Source organism: Mesoplodon densirostris, chromosome 3 (assembly GCF_025265405.1).
Source record: "Mesoplodon densirostris isolate mMesDen1 chromosome 3, mMesDen1 primary haplotype, whole genome shotgun sequence".
In the NCBI taxonomy this organism is placed as follows: Eukaryota; Metazoa; Chordata; class Mammalia; order Artiodactyla; family Ziphiidae; genus Mesoplodon; species Mesoplodon densirostris.
In genome coordinates, this window is record NC_082663.1 from 84,962,543 (window position 1) to 84,976,114 (window position 13,572).

Here is a 13,572-nt window from a genome sequence, read left to right on the forward strand (position 1 = left end):
AAAATTTATCAATTTTGTAAAGTGATTAGAGTTAGAGCAGATGCTTTTTACATTTTGAACTTAAAAATTCAGCAATATGTGAAACATATTGAATGTGTTGTATTATATTTACCTGAGAATTTCTGCCTTAACAAATTAAAGGCCCATTTCTTTCTTTTTTAAAATTCATTAAAAATATTCATATACTCACCGATCTCTAGGGGAACTTTAACTAAAATTCATTACTTATTTAATACTTCTGAATTTTTTCCCCATTTTATTTATTTTTTATTTTATTTATTTTTTGGTTTCCTTTTTTTTTTTTTAAACATCTTTATTGGAGTATAATTGCTTTACAATGGTGTGTTAGTTTCTGCTTTGTAACAAAGTGAATCAGCTATACATATATATATATATATATCCCCATATTTAGAATGTACATGAAGTGGTTTATTTATCTTTGGCTAGTTACCACTTGAGACTCTATTTTGTAAAGCTAATTTAAATGATCATTTAAACATGAATTACTGTTACTGGTTTTCTTCTATTTCTGGTGTATTGAGGGTCATGCAGCCTTATGACGACCGGGTAACATGGAGGTGAGAGGGGGAGGCAAGACATCATCTCAATGAAGGTCAGGAAGGGTCAGCCTGGAGCGGAGGTGTGATTTGGGCAGGTGGAAATGAATGTTTTCCTGGAATGAATTGGCAGAAGTAGATTCTTACTGATTTAGATACACTTCTGACGAACTGAAGGGAGGAATTATTAAACCCAGGGTTGAATAAAGCATTTCAAGCATTTTGTAAGAAGTGATTAAATCAGGGAAGCTTCCTATTTTAGAATCAGAGAGAAGATATCAATGTAGACTTTTAGAAAAAGTTTAATTTTTGTAGAGAACTGAAGACATTTTGATGAAATATGAAATTTAGTAAAATTTGCAACTTCCCCACCACAAAATTGAGTGTATAATATTTTTTTACTCTTCAACTGTTTATTCCATAATCAGTTATTGTAGGGGATAGAAACCCAATTGTACACAAGTTAATAAAAGCAAAAAAAAATTTAAAGATTGTTAGCTTTAAAAATACGTATCTATTGATCATGTAAAATGTAAATATAAACATTCTGCCCTTATTTTTTTTTTTTTTTTTTTTTGCGGTACGCGGGCCTCTCACTGCTGTGGCCTCTCCCGCTGCGGAGCACAGGCTCCAGACGCACAGGCTCAGCGGCCATGGCTCACGGGCCCAGCCGCTCCGCGGCATGTGGGTCCTCCCGGATCGGGGCACGAACCTGTGTCCCCTGCATCAGCAGGCGGAGTCTCAACCACTGCGCCACCAGGGAAGCCCCTGCCCTTATCTTTTTGCTTGATAATCACGAGCTTCAAAATCTGGCACCATCCTTCATGGGATTCACAAGTCCTATTTCCATTGTGTTGTTTTATTAGGTTATGTAGCTTTTCTCAAAATTAAACGAGTGTTTAGCTGGTTCCTTCAAACATTGACAAAAGAAGATACAGAAAAGTGGTTGGAGTGGGAGAAGAGTTATCCTGCGCAGATACTTACCCTGTTTCCTCTTTTCTGCTGCTTTCTTTCTGCTGCTTTCTTTCTCTTCACATACTTTGATAAAACTCAAAACTAATTGAGATGGTTGGGGGAACCAAGTGAGACAAGGAGAAAAGTTTACAACTGCTGTCTGACCCCTAGTACTAGTGACACTCAGTTTTTTGAGTACCACTTGCAGTTTAAAAGATCAGAGCCACTCTTGCTGCCTTACTTTGTGTGTACAGATTGCTGTTAATGTTGCTACTATCTGTTTTGTATCAGGCCTGCTAGCTAATTTCCTTGTTTATTAGCTAAGTGATTTTCTTAATGGCTATCCTTTTGACAAACGAAGAAATCTTAGCTGCTCTGAGTGGGAAAACTGAGTTTGAAAAATCATGGTGAAAGGGATAAGGAACATCTGTATTCATGCTGCCGCTATGTTGTTGATAAGGGAGAAAATCTGGTGACTGACCTTGATTCTTGACCGAAGTCCCAAAAATATGCATAATTTGGCCTTTACCCATAAGACAAATAGCAACAGTCTCCAGTTAAAGCAGGGATTCAATTTCCTTTGGGTTGGGTGTGGAAAAGGAAATCTTTTCCAACCTTATTATCAGCGGGATTAGTGAATTTTTTCCTGAAATATTTTAGATACTTCATTTCAACAGAAGCATTTTGTTTGAATTCATATTTTATTAACCAGGAGTTATTTTGTTTAATTTATACTTGGAGATTTAGAGGCCTGCAATATTGTTTTTAAGGGAGAAATGTCTTTTTATTAAATAATCAAACAAAATCCAAGTACCCAATGGTGTCAACAAAAAACTCCTGTGATCTGATGATAGATTTTGGAATAGGGCCCCTGGAAGAGATAGTAGCACTATATTGGGGAGCCAGTTCAAGATTTCTATAAACAGGTTTAGATTGGCTGAAGTCCATGAGAGGTGGAACCTCTAGCACTAATCATCTGTTACCCCACTGACCCTTCAGGAGGTCAGTCATCAGGGGTTGCCCTGGTTCCATGTTAGGAACCAGGTTTATAGGTGAATAGTCTAGAGCTCTTATAGACCCATCTCTGCCCCTACAGCCTGTGAATATGAATCTGACATGGCACCAAAATGTGTATTTATCCACCAGATGTTATCTCAGAGCTTGGGCAGTGAGATTGGGTATTTGCAGTTCCACACAGCAGAGATCCATCTTTTAAGTAAGGCAAGAAAATTTGAGCTTCCTAGTTTTTAAGTAGGAGTCATCTTTGCTCTTAAAAACTGGGTTACGATTATGTTACCTTTTTATTTTTGTTTATTAAGCACCATAGTCAGCCAGCTAAGATTAGAGAAAATAGTGAAAGAGAAAGCATTTCTCCATCCTGTCATTGACTCCCCTTGTACTTTTGCCTTTTTCAGTTTCATTCCCTTGGTTTCCTCATCCTATTTGGGACCTCACATTCTATAAACTATGTTTCCCTCATTGAAAAGTAGCCACCTGCTATCTGTATAACTATGAGCAAATTACTTAACCTCTTGGTGCCTTGGTTTCCTTACTTGTAAGATGGCAATAGGATATTATCTACATCATAAAGTTGTTATGAGGATTAAATGCATTAAGATGTGTCAAGCACTTAGCTCCGTACCTGGTTGTACAAAGTGCCAAGTGGCCAATTAGCTAATAATTGCTAATAGAATCTATTAGTGGAAAAATCATAGAAAACCATAGACTTCATTGCCAAGTTTCAAAATGTTAAATAAGATAGACTTGTGAATTCTTTTTAATGTCCAGTAGCACAGGGGCTCCTGTTTTGCTTCTTCTGCCCAAATAGATTTGTAGAATGTCTTAAAGATACAAGAGGACTGTTGGGTCAGTCCCCAGAAGACTGTTGAATAGTGAGAATGTCCTAAGTATCCGAGGAATCATATTGAGTCTGTTACTTTTATTGGAAAAGGAGAGAATAATAGCCATATAGTGTTGAGATGGTTGGTTATTTTATGTATTCATTTCTCTCATAGCAGACACAGTACCTTGTTTATCTAATGTGAGTGTTCTAAATTATATGACCATTATTAAATCTATGTTCAAATTAATTTCTGACTTGGTGAGTATATTTCTTTTTGAGGCATCACATTTTTAAACATTTAGAATATAACCTCACCCATTTTACTTTGAGAATACTGTATGTGAAATAATTTTGAAGGACATACTGTTTCCTAGTATGTATTTTCAGTAGGTGGCTAATGGCTTTTGACCTGCTGTAGCAGCATACAGAACTGAATGTCAGACAGAGTACTTTTTAAAAGCTGCGTTTTTGTTTTGCATAATGAAGCACAATAATTCTTTTTGAGATTGCCTTGAATATTTTTCCAAGTAGTTATTGATGGAGACATGTCAGTTTGGTAAGGGAGAGAAGAGAAAATTGTGATGTTCCAGCATTTAGGTTTGAAGACTGTTTAAATATATTCAGATTGGTAAATACAAGTATTTTAATAAATAATATCAGATCTAATATATTTATAAGTTAAAAGCCATATAAAGTACATGGTGTCAACTTTCCAACTTTCCCATATCTTTGGACCATTGTTATGAAAAATCACACATTTTAATCCACTCACTTTTCTCCTTAGTAATTTCCATTTTCTTTTGAAACTTATACAGTATATTCCATGGCCTATTTTCATACAACCTTTAAGAATTATACATACCGAATAATAATTCTCAAATGTCGTGTGAAAGTAGACCATGGCATGCACTATATAAATGACAGAGATTGGTTAGGGTTCGAAGGTTAGCGATTTTAGGTCATTGTCAAGGTTAGTTTCAAATTAAGTATTGGCACAAATTTTTGTGCAGTCACAGTCTTTGCAGTCATGTGCCACATAGTTTATGCATTGAATAATGCTCCGATTTATACTTAGTTGAATTTTTGAGGTGAAGATGTGTGTGCAGCTTGGTTAATGCTCAAAGTCCTTGTGGAGTGATGACTGTGAGAAAATGACAATATGAAGAGTTATATTTCCCGTACTGAACATATTAGAGCTGGCATTTAGCCACTGAACCATATGATGAGGGAGGAATATTGTTTGTATGCTTTGCATTTAAGGCTTAATTTCTGAGGCTGAGTTCTAATTTATTTATTCCCTTAGGTAATTACTGGTTTATCGAGATGCAAAAAAAGTATATTATTGGAATTTTTTAAATGGTTAAACTTGTATCATAGATGTCCTTTCTTTAAATTTAGGCACTAAAAATTCTCATACATCAAAGTAGCTTGTGATTCTCATTTGTGGCTAGAGAGTTAACCATCTTTCAATAATGCTTTGAAGTTAGCTTTTCTTCTTTTTTTCTTAACCCAGCATGGGTTCATGAATAAAACGAAACACTCTGATAGGTATAGCGTATTATTGCTCTTGCCTATGGCTCTTGCTAATAAAAATTCAAATTCTGGTTAGTTTGCTGGAATCAAATCAAGGTAGTATATGGCATACTTTTCTCCTGTTATGAGGCCCTCTCGTAGAAAATAGATGGGAGGGAAAGAAAGCATGGGGTGGAGGGAAAGGACAAAGCAATTCAGGGTTAAATATATTTTGGCTTTTCTGCCTATGTTGTGGTAAGTCTGTAAGCTGTACAAGAGTTTTTACTTCTTATTGCCTTGGAATCCTTAAAAATAAAATTCCTATTCCTTAGGACTAACCTCCAAAAAATTCCTATTTTTTAGTCAAAGTATATGAATATGTTGTTGTGTGGGTGAGGTAACAATAACAACAGTGGCACTGACTTAATTTGATAGTGTTTTTTATTAGTTAATTAATATTATTATTATTTGGCTTCATTGGGTCTTCATTGCTGCGCACGGGCTTTCTCTAGTTGTGACGAGCGGGGGCTACTCTTTGTTGTGGTGCGCGGGCTTCTCATTGCGGTGGCTTCTCTTGTTGCAGAGCACAGGCTCTAGGCGCGCGGGTTCCAGTTGTTGCAGCACATGGGCTCAGTAGTTGTGGCTCGTGCGCTCTAGAGAGCAGGCTCAGTAGTTGTGGCGCACGGTCTTAGTTGCTCCACGGCATGTGGGATCTTCCCGGACCAGGGATCGAACCCGTGTCCCCTGCATTGTCAGGTGGATTCTTAACCAGTGTGTCACCAGGGAAGTCCCTATGTGTGTGTTTTTAAATATAGCTAGATGAGACGCCTATCAGCTGAAAAATAGGATAGGTGATGAATAATAGGTAGGTGATTGCTAAAATAATTTGGAATTCTGACATTGCTAAAATTCTCAGCTTGCTTATAAGATGACCTAATCACTAAATCAAATAGGGTTTGGCATTTTAACGAATAAGATGTTTTCCACCAACATCAATACAGGAAAGAATTGTGCCTGGATGCTTCCTTCCGAATGAGACATGAGAATTTAGAAACCAAAGAACATGCCAGAGCTAGAGTGATGACAGTACAAGATATTCCATCCTGGAGCCAGGCCCCATTGGGAAGACCCTTAAAGTGCAGTTGGGGGAATGCAAATAAGGAACGTATTTAGCAAAATTACACATGTATGTGACAGTAGGTAGGAATATAGTCTTAGGAGTTAGAGACACCCAAATTTGGTTCTCAGTTTTAACTATTGGAAGGCTGGTCACTTTGGGCAAATAAGTTATTCTCTCTGAGCCTCAAATTTCTTAACTATAAAATAGGGATAGTGATGGTATCTAATTCATATTATTATTCTGAGAAATAATTACCAAAATTAAAAATTTTTTAAACCTATAGTGAACAAGAACTGCCAATTCCAGGGCCTCCCTGGTGGCGCAGTGGTTAAGAGTCCGCCTGCCGATGCAGGGGATACGGGTTCGTGCCCCGGTCTGGGAGGATCCCATATGCCGCGGAGCGGCTGGGCCCGTGAGCCATGGCCGCTGGGCCTGCGCGTCCGGAGCCTGTGCTCCGCAACAGGGGAGGCCACAACAGTGAGAGGCCCGCATACCGCAAAAAGAAAAAAAAAAAAAAAAAAAGAACTGCCAATTCCAAAGCCTTGGAAATCTGTTACATTTATATATTTTGCAAGTAATGAGACACATTGTTACACAGGCCATAGCTGGCCTCAGAATCCTGCTCAACTCAGAACAGCAGGAAGCTCCTACTATTTTGTAGAAGTTGGCACTCAGCATAAAACGTCTTTGTTTTCCCTGAGCGGATCCAATGCTACCTGTCTTCCTTCTTTTTTTCTATTTTGCTGACAGTCTCCCTAATGCAAATATCAATTTACTTATTTGGAAAAGTGGGAATGGAGAGATTGGTTATCCATAATCATAATGTTCAGGCACTGTGGTGGGTGCTTTACAGAAAATTGTATTAAGTTACTCCCACATTTATATTTCCAGCTCTGTACCCCAAGCTCCGTTCATGAATTACCTTATTACTTGACTCTAGTTAACTGTCTAATAGGTGTCTACACTTACTGCTCACTGTTCACTGTCCTTCAGTTACACTGGGCTTCCTCATGTTCCTTGAACATCCTGAGCTCATTTCTGTCTTGGGACCTTTGTTCTTGCTGATCGCTATGCCTGGAAGACTCTGTCCTTTTATTTTATGCATCTTGCTCCTTCTCCTTGTTCAAATGCCATTTCTACTGAGACTGAGGTTTCTCTCTGACAACTCTGTCATTCTTCCATCTAGTCAGTTTTTTATCTTGTCATCCTATGATGTGTTTCTTCAGAGCCTTTTCTCATATATATAAAATAATGTTATTCATTTAATTGTTTATTATTTTACCTCCCGGCCCAGAATGCAAGCTCCTTGAGATCAGTGGCCTTGTATGGTTTACTCAACACTGTATTCCTGATACCTGAAACTGTGCCTGGCTCACAGGAGTGCTCTGAACAACATTCAGAGGTATGATTATTCTTTCCTTAGTTTTATAGTTGAGAGAAGTGATGATCAGGGAGTTTAAGTAGCTTGCCCAAGATCACAGGGATTAGAGGTGGCAGAGCTGGGATTTAGACTCAATGCTGTGCTCTAATAACCTATGCCACAATGCCTTCCTTTCCTTAGTTGAAGGTCAGGAACGTCAGTGGGAGGCAGGGGGCTGTGTTGGTTCTTGGAGCTTCCTTTGAGTCCCAGGGGCAGCGGTTAATGTTTCTACAGCATTGTCAGACAAGAGCTGGTCCTGATCACCTTATACTCTAGTATCCTTGGCTTATCTTCTCTTCCCTTTTCCTTTTCGACTCAGTGCCCAAGACACGCATGATTAATATTTTACAAGAATGCATTCAATCCTTTACTGCTTGGGAAAAACAGTGAAACACGAGATTTTAAAGAAGATCCCAAAGGGCTAGAATCCATGAGTTTGAACCCATATGGAATCTTCCACCTGGCCAGGGTCCTTCCTTTTTATATACATGCTGTTTTTTGAGCATTTTTTACTTGGCAGTGGTTGCAGCTATAACTTTCTCTTTGTGAGTTTGTGCTAACAACACAGATAATGCTTTGGTCGTACTTGGCCCCTATTGACTAAAATAGTTCCACCTCTGTGCCTTTCTGCTCCATCACCCAACCCCCTTGCAAGATGCGGTGGTGAAGCTGGGCTATTTATATTGTTTTAACTAGATATACTATAGAGTAAAACAGGCAGTCTTGCAATGTATATCATTAAAATGTATAAATGTATTTCAGCTTTTTGGGGAAAGAGAAAAAAAGAAAATTTATACCAGGACAGCTGATTAAAATGGGATAATCCACTGCATTTAATAAGTCACACCTAGCAGATTATAGAGGGAAGAGTTATTGGTGCTCTTTATTCTAGGATATTTGGTGTGCGTTGCTGCATTTGACCTTTTAGAAGCTATTGACATCATTTGGGAACTGCCAGTAAACCTGCCTTAATCTGTTAAACAGGAGGAATCTTAGCATTGTGGAACTGACTGGTTGATTAATTTAAATCCAAACACACACAGTCCTGCCTGGATGCCCTTTGTGAGACCCTCACACAAAAGGATTTCATTCAGAGGCATTATAACCCACATCCTGCTGTCAGACCCTTTCAGCTCAGTTGGTCTTCTTAGGCTGCAGGCATCATCTTTAACCTCTCTTATGCTTCCTTTTATTTAATGAAAACAATATCTGTGTTTGGATTCATACAAATGTTCTACATTTTCAGCAAAGTTCTTTATTTGTATCCCAGGGAAAAGGTATTTTAAAGTTCCACTAATTGAGAGACTAAAATGGGAACTTATCTTAAACTGGCTTCTTTAGAGAAACTACATTAGAACTTAATCCAGTGCTTCCTTTGGGAATTATAATCAAAATTAGAATCATGAAATGTTGAAATAAGTTCTTGGTATTAGAGTAAGCCATCATCTATAATTCCTTTGACTTTTAGATTCAAAACATTGAAGGTTTTGTAATCATTGTTTAGTTTTGGGAAAACATTAAAGTTAATTGACTCATGGGTGAATTCAGTGGTAGTATAAAGATCCTGAATGTTTAGATGAAAGCAAAGTTTAAATTCTTTAAGGATAAAACTTTGAATAATTTCAGTCTATTACAGGGACTAAGAAAAGTACCCATACATTGGGCACTCTGATGGGCTTGGTTGCAGAAGAGGGCAGATATTTGTGTGGGAGAAACAAAAGCATAGCCTTAGAATGCTTTCCTAGCACATATTATGTTAGACTGGAAAAGATCAACACCCTCATTTTGAACAACAAAAAAACTAAGGTCCCCACTTAATTATTCAAGCTCTTACTTGGCCAATTTCTGTTTCCTCATCACCCAATTATAGACTGGACTGGAATACAAATGAAGTCTTTCAAAGAAGGTGGTATAATTTGATTCTCTGTGGTTTTGTTCATTATTATTAATTGTAATAACTTTTTAATTGAGAGCTTTTGATGTGTCAGTACTTTATGCATTATCTTTATCTTCATGACTACCGTGTGAGGTAGTACTAGTGTTCTTCTCTTTTAGAAAATGAGGATCTGATGTTTAGAAAAGTCAAGGATTTGCCCAGAATAGCTGAATCATGAGATAAGACACTTTTTTTTTTTCCCCCTTTGAGAAGGTAGACTTGTAGCTAGATATAGGGAGGAGAAACGGGTAGTAAGAAATGTTTCTCCCAAGCCTCAGGAGTTGCCTTGAGAATATTATGGTGATGTGAATGACTCTGCCATGGGTCACTGGTAAGGAAGAAAAATTAAGGCCATTCTGGCCTTAATTCTTCAGAAACAGTGGATTTGTTGTGAGGGCATATGAAAGCACTTCCTTTCCGGCCGTCATCAGAAGCAGTAGATGTCCAGGTGAGGAGCCTATTGGGGAACCAGAGGACATAGAAGCTATGTGGTTCAAGAGAAATCATTGCATCATTTTGAGACTCTGTTTTTTATTTTCATTTCTAAAGGTGAAATTCCAATTTCTACCTTACCCTACCGCACTAGGTTGTTTCAGAGATTAAGTAAAATAATTTAATCTTTGGAAAATCAAAAAATCACTTTGGAAAATGAAACAAATTAGGACATAATACATTTTTGTGTTTATCTATTCAATAAATATTTATCAAGTGAATGCCAAAGGCAAATCATAGGTGCTGTATTGAGAATAGGAGGCAAATATAGGCTTTGTCTCTACTTTTCAGAAGATTGAAGGGAGAGGGAAATAAGATGCAAGATAATAACTAGGTAGTAGAATGTTTTAAATGCAGTTAGCCAGGTGGAGAATACTGTAGAATTTCTGGGGTGGAACCAATCCGTGATGGAGGAGGTAGATCTTGAAGGATGGTAGGATTTGGGCTGCCAGGGAGGAGACACAGGAGGAGTGTGTGCGCGGGGGTGGAATGAGGAGGTAGGTGTGGGATTCCAGGAAGAAGAGACAGTAAGAGCAAAGGCTTAGAGGAGGAAAGGTATGGGGACATATTAGTGTATCAGATTGTCTAATTGGCTGTAGCTGAAGGTGCCTGGAGGTAAGGTTGGCAAAGATGCGTTCACCTGGAAGCTGTGAACTCTGCACTTTATTCAGTGGTGCACAGGAGGAGCTTTTTAGGATTTTGAGTTTTGTGGTAATCTGGTCAAGGCCATGATTTGTGAAGACTCATTAAGGACAAAGTGATACAAAGAATGATTAAAGAGGTGGGACACTGAAGTCAGGAAGACCATGGACCAGAGTGTTATGAGATGACTGATAGAGAAGATCTAAGCTAGAGGGGCAACTGTGGGGCTGGAACAAAGAGAAGATACATCTGTGAAATTTGGCCACCGAGTGGGTTTGGCCAGTGATGGAGAGTTAGAACCCTTTTGCCATTGGATGTTAGTGTGATACTTTTTCATTAAATCAGTATGAATTGTTTTAGTTAACGAATTTAAGCTCATATGCTAATAATAAAATCCCATATACGCTGTCATTTTTCAGTCCTTATACTATCTTTAGTTGGAATTAGGAAAAGTGTTGTATTAAGACCAGAGGAGCCAAGAATGTTGCTTCTCTGGGCTAAGAGGAAGTTCAACGTAAATCATAAGGCAAAGCTGGGTTAGAATTGAGGGTGTTTTGAAATCCCCACCCCTTCCTGAAATAGCTGGAATACTCTTCCCACTCAATAGCTTGTAAAATTACCCACCACTATAAAACCTGACAACACCATATCCTGGTGCCTTTCTCACCTTCTGCGATGGCTCACCCTCTGTCTGTGGAGTGTGTTTCTCTAAATAAATCCACTTCTTACCTAAAAAAAAAAAAAAAAAAAAAAAATAGAACGGAGGTTTTTTTGCCTTATCAGAAAGGTGGTTTCTAGGAGGGGGCACTGTAGCTGACTAGTCAAGGCTTTAGAAATTCTGGCCAAATATCGCCTACATTTGCTTTTGAATTGGCACTTGCCAACATGAATTTAGTTGAAGAAATAAGTTAAGCTCAGAGTCTCGTTGAACCCTAAACTTCAATTTAATGATTAAGGTGGTTTGTAGATGAGATTTATAATACTTTCGACAGTCAAGGGGTGATTTCTTTGCTGTGTCTTTGTTTCCTGTGAAAGAGTATTTTACCTTCTAACTTTTGTTGTCTTTCAGTCTGAGATATTATAATATTGTTTGGATGTCTGTGAAGCCTTAAGATCCATTGGGGAATAAGAAGTGGATTTTCTGACATTTAGGACAGATAAAAGGGGGGTATACAGTTATCCAGAAAGAATATGTCAGAGCTTGGTGGAGCTAGTGCTGTTATGCGGTACTTTGTCCCAGCTCCCAGCTCTGTGCTGTGAGTGGCCTAATGTGGGTGTGTGCTTCACAGGGTTTCTCTGTGCTATCCTTGGGAATCCAAGTAAAGGAGGTAGTTATCATTTAAGAAAGAGTTTATCATCTTCCCTAAGAAGGTGGGAATGAGATTGCATTGACCAAGAGATTTAGTGGAGTGGCAAGAGGAAATAGAACACTCATGAGAACGTGACACATTAAGCTGTTTTTGTAGCGTAAGAGGAGAATAAAAACTAAATAAAGCCTGGATTTAGGGAATGAACGTTGGAGATACGAGGCCCCTTTTCCCTAAAGCAAGCATCTTTAACAGGACACAAAATCTGGCCACCTGGGGCCATTTGTCTCACTGACACTTGATTTCTGTTCCTGCTGGTGGTCTTGCATATTCCCTTCAGCCTTCTGTAGTGGGCAGACATCTTTTGGTTTGGTCTTATTTTTGGATAGGCTATTTTTTTTAATTTTTATTTTTTTTCTTCTTTTTGCGGTATGCGGGCCTCTCACCGTTGTGGCCTCTCCCGCTGCGGAGCACAGGCTCCGGACGCGCAGGCCCAGAGGCCATGGCTCACGGGCCCAGCTGCTCCGCGGCACGTGGGATCCTCCCAGACCGGGGCACGAACCCGTGTCCCCTGCATCGGCAGGCGGACTCTCAACCACTGCGCCACCAGGGAGGCCCAGATAGGCTATTTTTTTAATGACGTATAGAATATTTAATTAAATTACATATTTATAAGAAGAACCAGTGCAATGAAAAGATCATATTGATTAACATAGACAATTTTAAAAAACAATTACAATATTAAGATCAAATTCAAGAACACTCAAAAGTAATTTTTGATTAGCAGGCAGCCCAGTGGCTGAGTGCTGCAGCACAGGAGCTGGTGACCTAGGGCATCCTGCTTAGCCTCAGCATTCAGCAAGTGAGGGACTTGGAGAGACTCTTTTCTAAACTCTACCTTTTTTAAAAAAAACCCTAGCAGGGGGCTTCCCTGGTGGTGCAGTGGTTAAGAATCTGCCTGCCAATGCAAGGGACACAGGTTTGAGCCCTGGCCCGGGAAGATTCCACATGCCACGGAGCAACTAAGCCCGTGCACCACAACTACTGAGCCTGAGCTCTAGAGCCTGCAAGCCACAACTACTGAGCCCATGTGCCACAACTACTGAAGCCTACGCACCTAGAGCCCGTGCTCCACAGCAAAAGAAGCCACGACAATGAGAAGCCCGCGTACCGCAACAAAGAGTAGCCCCCGCTCACCCCAACTAGAGAAAGCCCGCACACAGCAACGAAGACCCAACACAGCCAATAAATAAATAAATAAATAAAATTTATATATATTAAAAAAAAAACCCTAGCAAACTAGCTTTACTGTTGCACTCTTACTTTATGACCATCCCATCTCTGGAGTAGTCGATACACCTGTTCCCTTTTGTGTGCATGCTGTCCAGATAACCTTTATTTACCTTTCCCAACCTAGTTTTGTTTAGACAGGTGGATCATCTCCCAGTAAGAGTTGTTTGAAACAACCTTGAAATAGTCTGGCTAGTATGTTAGGATCTAGTCCACTGAAGCTGTCATTGGTCTTCTCTGAGAGCAAGTAAATCAGGATTGCAAGTTCAGAACACATTTAGATGAATTTTCATATTTTGAATTACAGTAGTAATTCATATCCATGGTATTTAGAAAAACTTTTAAAAGTTTAAAATTATGTAATATAAAAATTGGAGGACTCTCTCAGTCTATAATTGGAACTGCCAGAAGTAACCACTCTCAGAAGTTGGGTGTATATCTTTTGGGCATTTTCAAATAAATAAATGCATTTATTTTAAAATTTGAATCACATATATAT

At 38.8% G+C, this 13,572-nt stretch overlaps 1 protein-coding gene across 12 annotated transcripts in view; it reads left to right on the forward strand.

Annotated features, from left to right (window-relative positions):
- PAM (peptidylglycine alpha-amidating monooxygenase) overlaps window positions 1-13,572 on the forward strand; it is a 309,920-nt gene that overhangs the window by 40,924 nt on the left and 255,424 nt on the right. The window contains exon 2 of one of the 12 annotated variants that reach the window (XM_060093202.1): window positions 7,281-7,388. The exons of the other annotated variants lie outside the window; for them this stretch is intronic. The gene's annotated coding sequence lies outside the window, so the exon portion shown is untranslated. The remainder of the gene's footprint in view (window positions 1-7,280; window positions 7,389-13,572) is intronic. 12 annotated transcript variants of the gene reach the window in all.